This window comes from Tachypleus tridentatus, chromosome 13, assembly GCF_004210375.1.
Source record: "Tachypleus tridentatus isolate NWPU-2018 chromosome 13, ASM421037v1, whole genome shotgun sequence".
NCBI lineage: Eukaryota > Metazoa > Arthropoda > Merostomata > Xiphosura > Limulidae > Tachypleus > Tachypleus tridentatus.
In genome coordinates, this window is record NC_134837.1 from 53,068,931 (window position 1) to 53,083,089 (window position 14,159).

Sequence of the window (14,159 nt, forward strand, 5' to 3'; positions counted from 1 at the left end):
GATAAAAACAAACAAAAAATAAATCAGTCAGCTGCAATATACCTCACAGTCATAAAATGTTCGAACAAGCTATCAATTCTCGCCATATCATCTAAAAAAACGTGTTTTTTCGTTTAAATTTTAGCCCTTTAAGTTATTTTTATAGGCACAGACTCTGGCCATAGTTTATCTATGTAGCATATTGAAAGTTTTTATTTTTTATACGTAGATGAGAGCACCAATGTTCACGTTTCAATGGATTTTCTGTTTTCAGATATGCTTAAAAACTTAAATTACGTTAAACAGTTTATTTATTTACTCATCAGTTCACAAATTCACTCACCTACTTACTCAAACATATACGAAACTGATCTGTTTAGTCATTTACTTATGAAACATTAAAACTGATGACATCGGATCACTCATACAACATATTTTCGATTTACGAAGCACAGAAAACCTTTACTTAACATTACAACTTTTCAATATAGGTTCGATTCAATAATCAAAATCTTAAACTACAACTCAGTCTATCTACAACTACAACTTACCTACCAACACGGTAGTTATACACTAATCAGTGAAACCAAATCATTCATCAAACATTCTATTTACTCAGTCCGCTGTTTTCCCCCTTTTTTTTTTTTTTTTGTAATTCGCCTAGCCATTATCTATCTTATCAAGCTATAAACTAACAGGCATTATAGCCAGTGTACCCATAATTATATTCAGTTACGAGGTTCTCTATAAACATGTCTTTATCTTTTATGCTTCGATTATTCATTAAAGCTACCAAAGAGCATAAAATTTACAGAAAAGCACGATCGATAAATTTCCAAAGGCCTTATTGAAGATCAGTTCTAACGTGTCAAGTCACAGGACCCACAAAAAATAATGAAAAATATCTGTCTTTATTTACTGTGCTATTTACTCTAGTGATAAGACTAGAGGGAAGGCAACTAGTCATCACCACCCACCGCCAACTTTTGGGCTACCCTTTTACCAACGAATAGTGGGATTGACTGTCACATTATAATGCCCCTACGGCTGAAAGGGCGAGCATGTTTGGTGCGATGGGGATTCGAACGTCGTAACCCACTTTGCCATGCCAGGCAGTAAATGTGTGTAATTAATCGTTGTCATGAAATGATAATTTTTATTTTCGTTACTTCATTCATGTAAACCTTTATATATACAGCTAATGCAAAGAACGAGGAAATAAAACTGTAAAATGTATTGAGCTTCTTTCAAAAATCTAGTGGAATATAGTCTTCAGTTTTGGTCTTTCTGTCATGGAAAATATGAAATTACTGAGATAATTCAGAAAGAGGACTCAAATGAGGATTCCAGAAGTGGAGATTCATGTGATGATAGGTTGATAACGCTTAACTTACTCTTTATAAAAAGAGAAAATTGAGGAAGATCTATCTGAATTATTCCAATTTATTATGGGAATTGATAAAGATGCATCACCTTTTGTCATGATAAGAGAAAAACAGGAGTTCACACTTTGAAATACCTGACACTTCCCCATTATATATTGTTTTATTTTTCCAAAAGAATGATGAATCTATGAAACAAACTGCCATTTAGAATGACAAAGTCTGCAAGTTTACAGGAAAGATTTGATAAATATTTGGAAGAACATGACCGCATTTAGTGGTTAGTTTGTTTGTTTTTAAGGGGTGTTGGGGGTCATGACATTCTTGATGGTCCGACAATGCCATTGCTCAATCATAATTTATTGTTGTTATTAAAACTTTGTAGTAGGGGTTCAAACCAAACTGTTTTATTATAATTGTTGATATTAACTTATATTTCATTGTTCTGTGATTTCTCCTTATATAATTTCAAAAAATGGCTAATACCGATAGAGGGTACAAATGGAAATGATTCATCAGCCAATGTTCCATGAAAACCAATTGGAGAGACCATTGAAAAATAGAAATGAAATATTTTGATGTCTTAGAATGTAGGTATATATTTTACATGTCCTTATAAAATTAATATAACAAAATATTCAAACAATAATACTACTTTAGCTACAATCAAGTTCATAAATACTTCAATGTACGGCCAATCTGCAATATCATTCAAGATAACCATTCAAGAACTTGTCTAATTATATTGTCTGTTGAATACAACAGAGTCGTTATTGAAGATTTTGTGTTATTATTTTACCTATTTGACAGCAAAGGATAATTATTAAAGAAGGTGTCTAAGAATGTTGCATGTAATAAAGCCCATCATTAAGGGAATTTGATGGAGCCTGCTCTGAATGGTGAAGTATTTTGTTTGTCAAGATAAAACTACCTACATCACATAAGTTAGTGCTACATCATTTAATTATGTTACTAAATATAAATAATTGCTTAGCACCACCACTGACTGAAAATAACTTACTTTGTTTGTTAAGTTACTCAATACTTTAGCGTAAGGCCTGGCATGGCCTAGCGCGTTAAGGCGTGTGCTTCGTAATCTGAGGGTCGCGGGTTCGCGCCCGAGTCGCGCCAAACATGCTCGCCCTCCCAGCCGTGGGGGCGTTATAATGTGACGGTCAATCCCACTTTTCGTTGGTAAAGAGTAGCCCAAGAGTTGGCGGTGGGTGGTGATGACTAGCTGCCTTCCCTCTAGTCTTACACTGCTAAATTAGGGACGGCTAGCACAGATAGCCCTCGAGTAGCTTTGTGCGAAATTCCAAAAACAACAACAACAACAACTTTAGCGTATTCTTGATGCTGAGAAACCCACTTGAAATAAAAATGTATCTCAGAACGGCTGGTATGGGTACTAATACTTTTACTAGTAAAGCAGAGAACAACGTTTCGACCTCCCTCGGACATCTTTAGGTTAACAGCTTACTGTTTGAGTCCTCTTGGCCTTACGATGGGCCCTGCATGGCTAGGTGGGTTTAAGTGTTCGACTCGTAATCTGAGAGTTGCTGGTTCGAGTCTCGGTCGCACCAGACATGCGTGTAAGGCTAGAGGGAAGGCAGCTAGCTAGTCATCACCACTGAATGCCAACTCTTGGTCTACTCTTTCATCAACGAATAGAGAGATTGACCTTCACATTATAACCCCAACAGCTGACAGGGCGAGCATGTTTGATGTGTTAGGGATTCGAACCCGCGAATTACGAGTCGAGTGCTTTAACCACCTGGTCACGCCTGGCCAATTGAAAAAAGAACTTCGCTGGGTATGGGTGCTTTTTGCTTTGGTGCTAATGACATTTATATGAAAAAAAACAAAAAAATAATCATCAGTGAACCTGACGATGACCGAAGAAGGTCGAAACGTTGTTCGCTCCTCTACATAAAATAAATTCTCAACCCAAACGAGCCGTTTTTACATATATAAAAAATAATCAGGTCAGCTTAAAGCCTGATGGTGTACTCTATCATTAACAAAGTTATCCCAGAGATACAGGCGGTTTCCCTAGAATCAAAAATTGTACACGTAAACCTGGGAGCATGGACAAGCTCTTGTCACACACTTCTGTTATCTAACAAACAGACGAAGCTTTTCCTGCCTCACCTATATGCAGTTTCTACAGTAATTTTCCTCATGGTGATTGAATGTGTTAAGCTATGTGGTAATGTCGATTTTATAAAAAAAACAAACAAAAGACACTTACACTAAAGCAACACTATATCAGCTAGTCAAAGAAGTAAAATTTGTATATTTTATTAAGCGGATAGAGAGAGCCACCATCTACTTGCTTGCATAGTAGGAAAGCGTTTCCTTATTTTGTTTGTTTTGTTTTTGAATTTCGCACAAAGCTACTCGAGGTTTGTTTGTTTGTTTTGGAATTTCGCACAAAGCTACTCGAGGGCTATCTATGCTAGCCGTCCCTAATTTAGCAGTGTAAGACTAGAGGGAAGGCAGCTAGTCATCACCACCCACCGCCAACTCTTGGGCTACTCTTTTTACCAACGAATAGTGGGATTGACCGTCACATTATAACGCCCCCACAGCTGGGAGGGCGAGCATGTTTGGCGCGACGTGGGCGCGAACCCGCGACCCTCGGATTACGAGTCGCACGCCTTACGCGCTTGGCCATGCCGGGCCGTTTCCTTATTATTAGACTGATAGACCTAGTTATATTAAAGTATACAGCTCTGAAGGTTTTCTTGCATTTATATACTTTTTTATTTTACCTTTATAACGCTTCGGGTCAGAATAAAATTTCGAAAGTTTGAAAGCCCACAATCTTGTGTCAGACATTTTGTAGAAATAAACTAAATTCTAGTTAGTAACTGTATAAAAAAGTGGCAGTAGTTATTTTCCTTTGAGAATTTATCTTTGAAATAACATTCTTTGAAAAATAAATTAATTCAGTAGTTCGGCCTAATAATTTTTTCAAACTTAATATAATTAAAACGATTGGTTGAAAATCGCCCTCTTTTTCTCACGATAAACGTATTTAGAAGCATGATAAAAGTCAAAGTCCAACAAGAAAGTGTGTGTGTGTGTCTAGTTCCTTATAGCAAAGTCACACCGGGCTGTTTGCTGAGTCCACCGAGGCGTATCGAACCCTTGCCAATAAGAAAGAAAAGACCACTCAACATATGTTAAGAAAACATTATTAGGGTGTCGTTGCGTATCCCTTTTTGTAATTACGTCTCACTTCCATTTTTACATTTATTTTGTAATTACAGTTAATACAGGTATTTATTTTACGAATATTTTAAAGTCATAACTGCCGCTGGGTACCCTTAAATTTGAATTAAACAAGGTTTGTTATATTATTTCGTAATGATACAGTTATTTATCGAGCCTGGTTTTAAGTTCTCGAAAAATTAAATATACGCAGTAATTGATCAAAAATGTTAAATATATTTTTTAAATTCTTAAAGTGGCTAAGGCAATCTGCCGCTAACCCTAAATTTGAACTGATGCCTGGTCAACAGCACATTATGACCCACCATCTACATTCCACGCTAATATCTAGATGCATCTCTTACCGCGTACCTTCAGCAGTGTGGGAAATATTTTGTGATAACGCACACATTTATATCAGGTTTGTCAGGTCCGAAATTCAGAGTTTACAACAGGGGCAACTTTAGCCTAGGACGTTTAAGATAAACATCTTGATGTAAATATAGGGTCATTCAAAAATATTTCAACATAAAATCGATTCATAGTGTATACAGAATTAGATGAAGTAATATATAGTAAGCTTGGATTTCGAATTAGCAATATTACAACTTGAACACGAGTGAAAGAAAACGATCAACATATTTTGTACGTGTGCATATAAGGACAAAATATTAAAATTTGACCTGAACAGGAATGAAACCAACGCCTTACAAGAATTCACAAAGAAAACATTCCTTACAGAACTTATGTATTTATCATAGGCTCACCATTACAAAACTTTGATAAATTCGTAGCTAAGAGATTAAACTATTCACTTGAAACAACCCCATATTTTCTCAAATATTGTCTGTATTTTGCAGTGGCTGCGTCAAGGGGGGCTTGAGCCCCCCAATGAGCCAAGCCTCCCTCAGCCCCCCAAATATTGTTACCTACATATATTCATAAAAATATGGAAAAAACAATCGTCGTTGTTGCTTAACAATTAACATCAAAGAGACATAGATCTGTAGAATTCAACGTCTTTATTAAGATGAAAGATAGTTAGCCTGATAGTGACCTTACTTTTCCTCAGAGTGTATTAACTTCACATAGGATAATTCGTTTCTGCTATGTAAACTATGTCTTTATGTTATATTTCTTTTGATTTGTAGCTTTACTCTTAATGGTATATTAAATGTTCAATCTAAGCTAATCTTGATTTTTTTTATTATTATGTATGTATTAACTTGGGTGGAATTTAGGTGACCTCCCTCTTTTACATATTTTCATAAACATATTATTTCTAATTTGTAATATTGAATTATTAATCAGAGTATGAGTTTTCAACGAAAACTGCATTAAAAACGCAGTTCAAAATAGCACACCTTTCTGAAATGTACTTTTGTATTTACATTATTATAATTTACCATCTATACTTCATATTGATGGGGCCTGGCATGGCCTAGCCCGTTAAGGTGGCGCTTCGTAATCTGAGGGTCGCGGGTTCGCGCCCGAGTCGCGCCAAACATGCTCGCCCTCCCAGCCGTGGGGGCGTTATAATGTGACGGTCAATCCCACTTTTCGTTGGTAAAAGAGTAGCCCAAGAGTTGGCGGTGGGTGGTGATGACTAGCTGCCTTCCCTCTAGTCTTACACTGCTAAATTAGGGACAGCTAGCACAGATAGCCCTCGAGTAGCTTTGTGCGAAATTCCAAAACAAACAAACAAACAATCATATTGATGGCATTTTGGGAAGACCCTCCACAGTTTACCTCAACCCCCCTCAGCCCCTCCAACGATAATATCCTGGCGCCGCCACTGGTATTTTGTAAATAGAATAAAGAAAATTCCAAAATAAGTCAAGAAATTATGTTGGTATCATACGATATAAAGTATTTATTTACTTCAATACTTGTTGAACAAACCTTATACTGTCTGAAAGAAAAACTAGGGAAGAATCCTATAAATATTAACTTATGAACTTCACGAAAAATCGCTTAAACAAAAATTATTTTACAAATGAAGGCCAGTTAAAAAAAAGGAGTAGCCATAGGATGATCTTTTTTCCTCTATTTAGTGGTCTCTACATGCCCGTTTCGGAAGAACTGTTTGGAAACAAATTCATACACACCAAGAAACCTAAAACATGGTTAAGGTACGCAGATATCTTCAAGATATGTTGACACGGAAAAGAGACACTACTGAATTTTATTCAATTCTTGAACACATTAAGACTCAATGTCATAATTTTCACACATGAAATGGAATCCAACAGTTATCTTCCCTTTTAGATGTGAATGTAAAAAGGGAAACTAATAAAATCATCACCACTATATACAGGAAGCCACATTCTAATTACCACCTATTACGAAAAAATATCTTCCTACTTCACCTATGTAAATCGTGTTATGCAACATTGCACCTTAAAAAAGCATACTTATTCAATTGAACTACCTAAAGAACAAAATACCTGAATTAAGGTTTCAATCCCAATGTCATAGATAGGCAGGGCCGCATTAACTGTGGCGCAGTTGCGCCAGAGCCCCAAGCGGTGAGGGATCTCTACTGACGATCCGGATCGTCAGTTTAACTTCCTCTCTTTTTATATACGAATCTTCACATTTTATCTATTATTTGTTGTATTGTTACCCAATACAGACTATGTCAATTTGACTGACCTCGTAACCACTATAAAAATACAAAATAAATTAAAATTGCAATTTTTCCTTCTAGAATTACTTCAAATTGTAGCTGGAAACATGTTTTAGTGTAAACAGTTTACAACTTCTTAACCTTAAACAGCTGTTTATTATTAAATGTTATTGGCTTAGTACTTTTTAACTGATTTTTAGAATTCTTGCTACAAAAAAGTGTCAAAATATGCGGTAATACGAAGCAAACGTTTTACATTCGTGCTACTTGCTTGCTGTTAGTTGTAGTGAGTGTACTTCAAAGAAATATTTTATTATTATTTTCATTATATTTATTTATATTACGTAATTAAACATTATCTAGTTTAAAACTCTCTAAGTTTTACATTTTTAGTTACTTTATTATAATAAAGAAAAGATAAGAAAAATAAGAAATGCATCACTGCAAGAAATCTATATTAAAAGAAGAAAAAAAGACAGGACATAAACAGTGTCCCATGTGAATGTGAAAAAAGGACAAGTGTCATGTTTCTTAGTAGCGAGATGTGAAGAACGCCAAGGTCATACGCGTAGAGGTGAATTCGAGATATCTGGCTTAACATGCCATCAATACGAAAGAGATTACAAGATAGGTTAGGACGAAATTCTTCTTGCACACCAACCTAAAACTAAAAAGAAAGAAACTGTTTCCACAAGTTTACACATCATTTCATGAAATTTATTCCTAATCTCAAATGCAATTGAAAATATATAATACAATAAAATTTGTTGATACAATCAATAACGCATTAGATACTTGTCATGAATTAGAATCTCTTTCAGATCAGACTAGTTCTAGGGTTAAGCATTCCCAGTTTATTACGTGTGATAGCTGTAACGAATGGGTTTTATTTGAGAACTCTAAACTACTATGCAGTTTTAAGGAAGCTAGTAGTGAGGATGGTCAATTTATATATAGAATTTGCAAGTTGAAGGAAGAATTGGAGACTATTCTAACTACACTTGGGGTAATGGATACAGATAAATATAAACTGTGTGTTTGTTTGTTTTTAATTTCGTGCTAACTCTTCTTAATTTATCAGTGTAAGACTAGAGGGAAGGCAGCTAGTCATCACCACCCACCACCAACTCTTGGGCTACTCTTTTACCAACGAATAGGGGACTGATCGTCACATTATAACGTTCTCACAGCTTAAAGGAGAAGCATATTTGATGTTTCGGTGATTCAAACCCGCGACCCTCAGATTACTAGTCGAGCTCCCTAATCACCTGCCCATACCGGGCATATAAAGTGTGGGAAATGACAGCAGGACTTCGAGAGAAGCTTAAGCTTTTACATCATCTTAGATGAACAATGACATTCACGAAGTTAGAAAGGGCAGTATTATGATTTAAATAAGTGAATTTAATTGTAAAGATCATATTCTCGTGAGCAATAGAATTCAGCCCTTGGCTTATGTAGACAAGGGACTATTGGAGGGTGAGAAAACACAATGAATAGAGAAAAATACAGATAATGAACTTAAAGAGGTTACAATTATAATTATCAATGATTCGTTGACACGGTATGTGGCTACAATAGCCTGCGGGGTAAACAGGGAGAAATAAGATTATGCTATTCTGGGGCCAAGACGGAAGAATAACTGACAGAACAAGAGATACAATGAAGGGGACTGGCAAGGACGCAGTCTTTGTTGTGCATGTAAAGGCTAATGATATAAAAAAAGAGGAAGTCAGAGAAGCAAATTAATAAACACAAGGGATTAATAAAAACATTTAAAGCTAAAGAACATAAATTAACTGTGTCAAGGATAGAGCCAAGAATTAATTGTGGAGACGAAATTTTGTTAAGTCAGTAGGGTTAAACACTAGCTTGAAATTAATGGGCAAGCGTGGTCAGGTTAGGAAGTTGGACTTTTGGGATCAGTTTAGTGGGAGAAGGGAACCTTTTTGGAATAGATGGTTTACACGTAAGTAGAAAAGGTCCTGGTGTGTTTGTAAGAGCTATTAACTCAGTTGTAAGGGAAGTTTTAAACTAGGACTAGAGAGTAGTAAGGACAAAGACACACTAAATTAAACAAAACTGAGATGTATAGGAAAATTTAGGATAGGAAATCAGTATAAATGTAGTTATAAGACTAGGCTTAATTATTACTATTATAATGCTAGAAGTATAAGAAACAAAACAGATTACCTTAGAGCACTGGTAGGAATAGATAATTGTGATATAATGGGAATAACTGAAACATGATCAACTGTAGATGATTATGACGGCAGAAATTTCCTTAAAATACGTAGTTATGTGTTATTTAATAAAAAGAGAGTAGAAAGAAAGGGGAGGAGTCGTTCAATAGGTAAAGTGTGAGTTAAATTTTAGAATATTAAGGTTAATAGCAAGGAGTTGGAATCCATTTGGGTTTCTGTTAGTGGATATATAAAAAAAAGCTCTTAGTAGGAGTTTGTTACAGACTTCCAAAAGAAAGCGATGAAATTAGTGAGAAACCTTACAGTGAGATTAAGGTTTCAGCTGTTAATAAAGTTATAATTATGGGCAATTTTAATTTCAAACATATTGATTGGGGAATGCTAGAGTCAAACTATAGAGGAGGAAGGTTTCTGGAAGCTGTTCATGATGGATTTCTTCACCAATTGGTCAAGGAACCTTGTAGGAGTAATGCTGTTTTGGATTTATTGTTAACTTCTAATACAGAAATGGTTGAGAGGGTAGAAATTGGGGAACACCTTGATACGAGTGCTGTATTAGGTTTGATGTTTTGCTGCAAATGGAACTTAGGAATGGTGATATTTTGATTCCAAATTTTTTAAAAAGCAAATTTTGAAGTGATGCAACAAGAATTATCTGTTATGAAATGGACAGCTGAGTTGTTTGGAGACTTTGAGCAAATATGGGAATTTTTCAATATTCAAAATAAATACATTTCATACAGAAATAAAAAGGTAGATACAAATAAAAAACAGGTTGACTCACAAAAGGTATAAAAGATAAAATTAAAGAAAAGTGTTACATATTTAAAAAATTTAAATTGATTTGTATCATGAAAATTATAGAAGATGAAGAAAGATAGTCAAACAGGAACTTAGGAATCCAAAACGAGCGTGGCATGGCCAAGCGCGTAAGGCGTGCGCTTCGTAATCTGAGGGTCGCGGGTTCGCGCCTGCGTCGCGCTAAACATGCTCGCCCTCCCAGCCGTGGGGGTGTATAATGTGACGGTCAATCCTACTATTTCGTTGGTAAAAGAGTAGCCCAAGAGTTGGCGGTGGGTGGTGATGACTAGCTGCCTTCCCTCTAGTCTTACACTGCTAAATTAGGGACGGCTAGCACAGATAGCCCTCAAGTAGCTTTGTGCGAAATTCCCAAACAAAGACATCCAAAAGGATGTATGAAAAATTTGGTTAAAAACATAAAAAATAACATTATCTATTTTACAAAGTAAATTGGGGGTAAACAGATGTTAGGATGAGGATACAAACCTTGAAGAATGATAAAGGAAGGTTTTTATCTGATTATTATGAAATGGCTAAATTATTAAATTCTACTTCCTCTTCTGTTTTTATTAATAAAAGTTAAGCAGTATTCCTCATTTTGAGCAACTGATAGATGAAAACAGTGTTGAAAAAAACAGTTGGATAAATTCTAAAGTTTAAAGAATGGTAAGGCTCCTGGGCCAGATAATATTTCTCACAGAGTTTTAAAGGAGGTCAAGGACTGGATTTATTGTAAGTCCTTTAATAGTGGACACGTACCAGAGGATTAAAAGTTAGCTAATGTAACTACTCTTTACAAAGGTGGTGATTAGAAATTGTCCCAGTAATTATAGACCTATTAGTCTTGAATCAATTGTGGGAAAAGTTTTGAAAATTCTGTTTATAGATGCTTTGCAAATTCATTTAATAAAGTTTCGAATTTTATCGAATAGTTAACATGGATTCACTAAGGGAAAATCTTGACTTATAAACCTTTTGACATGCTTTGAAAATGTTGCTGCATATGTAGATGGGGATAAGGGTGTGGATTTGGTGTATCTGGATTTTCAGAAAGTGTTTGGGAAGGTGCAAAAACTCATTTCCATAGGTGTGGGAGATAAGTTGGCAAATTGGATAAAAGAGCAACTGGATGGAAGAAAGTAGAGAGTTGTTATAAGTGAAGTTCAGTCAAACTGGATTAATATTGCAAGTGCCGTACCTGAGGGATCAGCCCTAGGACCATTGCTCTTATTGATTTACATTAACGACATAGAAGAAGGAATGGCCATTACATTATTAGCATGATAGTGATAATATCAAGGTCTTGAGTGTTGCCGGCTGTAAAGAGGATGCTGCTATTATACACAATAATTTAGTGAGTTGGGTAAATAAATGGTAGATGGGGTTTAATTATAATAAATACTAGATATTGCATGTGGGTTATCATAATTCAAATTATAAGTATAATTTGGGCCCGGCATGGCCAGGAGGATAAGGCACTCGATTTGTAGTCTAAGGGTCGCGGGTTCGAATCCCCGTCACATCAAACATGCTTGCCCTCTCAGCCGTGGGAGCGTTATAATGTGATGGTAAATCTCACTATTCGTTGGTAAAAGAGTAGCCCAAAAGTTGGCGGTAGGTGGTGATGACTACACTGCTAAATTAGGAACGGCTAGCGTAGATATCCCTCGAGTACTTTGCGCGAAAATTCAAAAACAAACAAAAAACAAAAACAAGTATAATTTGAATGCGAATAACCTTAAAAGTGTCATAAAAAAGGATCTTGCTGTTATGATTTTTCAGCCTTTTAGGCTATCCAAGCAGTGTGCTGTTTTCAGTTGAAAGGCAAATAGGATTTTAGGTTGTGTCTACAGAAATATTGAATACAAGTCTAAATAGGTTATAATTTCATTGTATAGATCGTTAGTTAGGCCACATTTGGAGTGTTGTGTTCGGTCTTGTGCTCCTTACCTTAGGAAAGACATTGAATTGTTAGAAAGGATTCAAAGGAGGGTTACTAAAATGGTACTTGGATGGAGGAGTTGACATATTAGAAGAGATTAAAATCCTTAAAATTATTTTTTATTTAAAAAGAAGAGTTAGAGATGATCTGATTGAAGTGTTTAAGGTTGTAAAATGAATTGACAATGTTGATGTATCAACATTTTCATACTTAACAGTGATTATTACAGAACAAGAGGACACAGATATAGATTTAGGCAAGGTAGAAGCCGTCTTAAGCTAAGACAATTTTATTTTTCAAATTGGGTGTTTTGACTATGGAATGGTTTGCCTCCGGATGTTGTGGAGGCAGTAAATTTGAGTAAGTTTAAAATAAAGCTTGATAGATGTATGAATATTAAAGTTTGGCTTTAATTTTGTTTATTTAATATTTTTAGTTTGGCTAAGAGGATGGGACAGCCGAGATGGATAAATAGCTCCATTGCTGTCCTAAACATTATCTTATGTTATTACCCAGGAACTTGCTTCTTTAGTCTCAGTTTTGGTGCACTGACCGATCATGCAGCTTCAACTTCTCTTCCCATCTTCCGATTTCTTGCTTTATCTCTCAGCACTGCTTTTCTCGGACATTTTGTTTCCACAAGTCATACCACACTTAGAAACCCCGTGACGTAGTTACACATTCCCAAGTTAATAACTCAAACGTTGTGCTAACTCACAGCCATTCAAACACCAATTTCAGAACGCCTCTGGTTTTCTTTCAGGCCTGTTTGAAGGCTTGAAAAAATTAAAACCAAAACAAATGCCAATATTGGATTGGTTCTGATTATGATTCCTCATTTATAATTTGATCTAGCAAGACGTGTGTCACAGCATGTTCTCCTTAAAAATTATAACGACTGCTCCTATTTTTTTCCTGTAATTCTGGATGTATTTTCCCTTAACGAGACTTGCGTCCGGTTCTCGTTTTCTCGTTACCGTTTAGCAAGTACTAATGGTGACTTCCTTCACGACAGAACATTCCTAGGTCAACCTTCTTCCTTCAGTCGCCTTCTCACTAAGAACACCATTCCGATCATTGTTTCCTCCTTCTTTTAAAGCTACATGCTGCTATATCATCCAATAACTTCCTACTGTACTAGTCCTCCACTATACCGATCATTTCTTCCACCTTTTTTTACAACTACATGCTGCTATATCATCCAAGAACTTCCTACTACACCAGTCCTCCATTCCACCTTCTTTTAAAGCTACATGCTGCTATATCATCCAATAAATTTTACTACACTAGTCCTCTACTACACCGATCATTTTCCCCTCCTTCTTTTATAAAACTAGTCTTCCACTATACCGATCATTTCTTCCATCTCTATTTACAGCTACATGCTGCTATATCATCCAAGAACTTCCTTCAACACTAGTACTCTGCTAAACCAATCATTTCTTCCACCTTTCTTTAAAGCTACATGCTGCTATATCATCCAAGAGCACTCTCGTCTCCAAATTCTGTGGCGGGATATTCAACTAATTTGATTAGTTGATTTTTGATCTCCTCAGTTTTTACGTAATGGTGTAAACAAACACGCCGCTACAACTAGGGTTCAGTAATACTAAAATCAGTTTATTCATATATAACAACACTTGGAATAAACTTTTGCACTTGCCAAAAACACAGTTGATAAACATGTACCTGGCCATACTTGATAGTAATGTTAATTAAGCATAGCAAATAAATATCAGTATTAATAATTAATGAATTATGGAATAAGAAAAAAGAACCAGAAGAATAAAAAAAAAACAACTAATTCCTTAAAATGCTTGCTTAGCTTTTGAATTTCGCGCAAAACTACACGAGGGCTATCTGCGCTAGCCGTCCCTAATTTAGCGGTGTAAGACTAGAGGGAAGGCACTTAATCATCATCACCCACCGCCAACTCTTGAGTTAATCTTTGACCAACGATTAGTAGGATTGACCATAACATTATAACGTCCCCACGGCTAAACGGG